General features: G+C 45.6%; 1 long non-coding RNA gene across 1 annotated transcript; it reads right to left on the minus strand.

The window, feature by feature from the left end:
- Nucleotides 1-738: 738 nt before the first annotated feature.
- Nucleotides 739-3,096, minus strand: LOC129012973 (uncharacterized). Its single transcript, XR_008493741.1, has 3 exons — nt 2,969-3,096; nt 1,840-1,934; nt 739-819 (listed from the first exon to the last, which is right to left on the minus strand). It is a non-coding gene; the product is annotated as an uncharacterized LOC129012973 (long non-coding RNA).
- Between the last annotated feature and the right edge of the window lie 469 nt (nt 3,097-3,565).

The following is a 3,565-nucleotide window of genomic DNA, read 5'->3' on the forward strand; positions in this document are numbered from 1 at the left end:
ACATATTAAATACCCAGACGTTCTAGGCAAACTCATCTTTTAGTCTGGAATTTCCTTATGAATGAATGAATTCTAAGCTAAGGGAAAATTAGAACTATAGTGTTTCCTCTGTAGGGTGGGTGAATTTTGAACTCTCATAAATTCAGGCTTTAAGTGGGCTTGCCGTAGCCAACCTTCTGCTGCAATTATACCATGGCACACAGTGACCCTGGATTGCCACTTTCTCTTCCCAAACAAGGACCCACAAAGGAAATTCTATGGGAACTAGAAATGCGCTTCAGAATTTCCCTTTTACGGGGACATCCTTCGCGAAGACATACGGAGGACCCTCACTCTCAGAAAGATGGAGAAATGTCCCCACAGCAGCTTCATGGTTGTGATAAATGGGGGCAAACAAGATCTCCATGTCTTAAAAAACTAAAAAAACAGAAAACAAAAACAATTCCATGCACCACCTGTACCTGAGTCAGCATGCCCAATTTTAAAGTCAGAGCGCAATGGCCTGCAGGCCCAACATCCAATTCTATAAATACAGACAAGCTGAAAGCCAAAGGCCAGACCATCCCAATCTGTCACCCTTTCTACATTGATAAATTATGTACACCCCTCTGGATGGATACACCCAGAGGCCTGAGGTCCTGTCTGAGCAATTCGGATCCATTCTCTGGAGTTAACCTGGGGTCCCACTCTCCCTGCCAGCCGCTCCCCAGCCTGCCCTCCCCACCCACCCCTCCCTACCTGCTGTGTCCTTTGGGCAGGCCAGGTGTGCTCCGTGATAGATTGCCCAATGGGCCCCTCGGTCCTGGAGGCGGCTGAGCCCTGGGGGTGGGAAGCATTCACTGGGCCCTTGACAGACAGCAGGCACGTCAAAGCTGGAAATGAGCCTGTCTCTAGCGGTTGTGCATTTCATGTGAGTTGCTGGGGCTCCCTCCCAGCTTCTTTCCTGGGAAGCTGATCTGACCACACCCTGTGCCCCCACCCTCCCATTTCCCCTCACCCCCTTCTGGGCCTCACCATGGAGCCCTGAATGCATTTGGCTCAATGTATGAAAACCAAGTTTTAGCCAAAGAGCAACAGAGAGGAACCAAGTTTTCTCCCATTTTAGACTTTTCTCTGTCATCTTAAGATGAAATCAGAAGGGTGCCGTGTCTCCAGCCAGCTCCTGATAATTCAGAAAGAGGGTTGCCAGTCATTTAAAAGGAGACACAGCATCTTTAATAAATTTAATCCACATCTGATTACAGAGGAAGAAAGTGCTCTCTCTCCCTCCTCTCCTCTCTCTTTTCATCTTACAGGGCTGGAATATTGCAATAACTGTTCAATCTGGGTTTTTTTTAAATAAGATTTGCTAAAGGTCAATGTATCTCCTTGCCACATATGCAGCAACATTCAAATTTCCCCAGCTCAGGAATAAAAAGATTCTATCGTTAAAAATAAAAGAATAAGGACATCTCTCGAGCCCATGGGGGATTTTGGAAAGAGGAGACATTTCGTTATCAATGCGCAATCACGTGATTTTTAAGCAGTATCTCTAATCTGCTTCCCCCCTCCTGCCCCCCGCAACCCGTCCACCCCCCACCTCCCTCACATCCCCCCCTTCTTTTCACATCAAGGTCTTTTTATCTTCCAATTTTGCATCTAAAGATGAGGTGAATACCATTAGCTCAATTCAACCTCAAGTGTAGTCAGATGGGCCTGTGATTTCTGAACAGCGCTGTCTAAGGTCACATTAAAATGTATAAGAGCATTTCGATTCCTGAGAAGGGGGCTTATTATCCACCCGTGGTGGAAAAGAGGAATGTCAGTGGCCACAGACTTGGGTGAAAACAAAAGAGATACCAGAATTCCAGTCTTTTGTCAGCAAGCTTCTCTGGTTTCTTTTCAGGGGTCTCCTGCCAACCCTGTAGATAGCTCTGCCGACTGCAAACCTAGGCCTCTCGCAAAAAAAAAAAAGAGAGAGAGAGAAAACAATCACTTAAAAAAAAAAAACAAGTTTAACTGGCTTCCCCTGCACCTCCTAATCCTCCTTATTTTTTTCATTTAACTCTTTCAGCTAGTCGGCTTTGCCACTTACTTTACATTATAAATGGTTATTTCCTTGAGAGAGAAAATGGGGTTTGCTGTGTTCTTATTGTTTGTTTGTTTGTGATAGGATTTGGATGTGTGTCCCCAACCAAATTTCATGCTGAATTGTAATTCCCAGTGCTGGAGGTGAGGCCTGGTGAGAGGTGATTGGATCATGAGAGTGGATTTCTCAGGAATGGTTTGATACCATCTCCTTGGTGCTGTTCTCATGATATTGAGTGAGTTCTCATGAGATCCGGTTGTTTAAAAGTGTGGCACCTCCCCCCTCCCTCTTTCTCCTGCTCTGGCCATGTGACGCTGCTCCTCCCCCTTCTCTTTCCACCATGATTGTAAGTTTCCTGAGGCCTCCCCAGAAGCCAAGCAGATGCCAGAACCATGCTTTCTGTAAGGCCTGTGGAACTGTGAGCCAATTAAAACTCTTTTCTTCATAAATTGCCCAGTCTGGAGTATTTCTTTATAGCAATGTGAGAACAACTAGGGCACAATGGTTCACTACTACAATCCCAGCACTTTGGGAGGCCAAGGCAGGCAGATCATTTGAGGCCAAGAGTTTGAGACCAGCCTGGCCAACATGGTGAAACCCCATCTGTACTGAATATACAAAAATTAGCCGGATGTGATGGCGCATGTAATCCCAGCTACTCTGGAGGCTGAGGTGAGAGAATCACCTGAGCCCAGGGAGGTTGAGGCTGCAGTGAGCCGATATAGCGCCACTGTAATCCAGCCTGGGTGACAGAGCAAGACCCTGTATCAAAAAAAAAAAAAAAAAGAGAGAACAGACTAACACAGTTTGGTATTTATTTATTTATTTACCTGTCTGTCCTTCCCATAGACAAGAGTCAGCATGCAGTTCAAAAAGTGTGGAATTTAGGGTCAAACCTACCTGTGTAGGAAGCCACATCTTGCCACTACCAAGTGAGGTGAGCTGGGGCACTCACTCATTCACCTAGTTCACAAACATCTGTTAAGCTATCTACTATATGCCAGTCATGGTTCTGGGTCTTGGGAATACAGAAATGAATGAGACTGACAGAGGTCTTGAGAGTTTATGTGCTCACAAAGGAGGGAGGGGCACTGCTCTACAGAGAGGTACATCAACAAGATAGGGTGACATGATCATTATTTCTGAGGAAATAAATAGAGTGCTGTAGAAGAGGCAACTTGAAGAAGGCTGACTTTAGGCAGGATAATTGAGAAAAGCCTTTCTTTTTTTGTTTTTATTGTTGTTGTTGTTGTTGCTGTTGTTTTTTGAGATGAAGTCTCACTCTGTCACCCAGGCTAGAGTACAGTGGCACAATCTCAGCTCACTGCAACCTCTGTCTCCCAGGTTCAAGCTATTCTTCTGCCTCAGCCTCCCGAGTAGCTGGGATTACAGGTGTGCACCACTATGCCTGGCTAATTTCTTGTATTTTTAGTAGAGACAAGGTTTAACCATGTCAGCCAGGCTGATCTCAAACTTGTGGCCTCAAGTGATCTACCT

Source organism: Pongo pygmaeus, chromosome 15 (genome assembly GCF_028885625.2).
Source record: "Pongo pygmaeus isolate AG05252 chromosome 15, NHGRI_mPonPyg2-v2.0_pri, whole genome shotgun sequence".
In the NCBI taxonomy this organism is placed as follows: domain Eukaryota; kingdom Metazoa; phylum Chordata; class Mammalia; order Primates; family Hominidae; genus Pongo; species Pongo pygmaeus.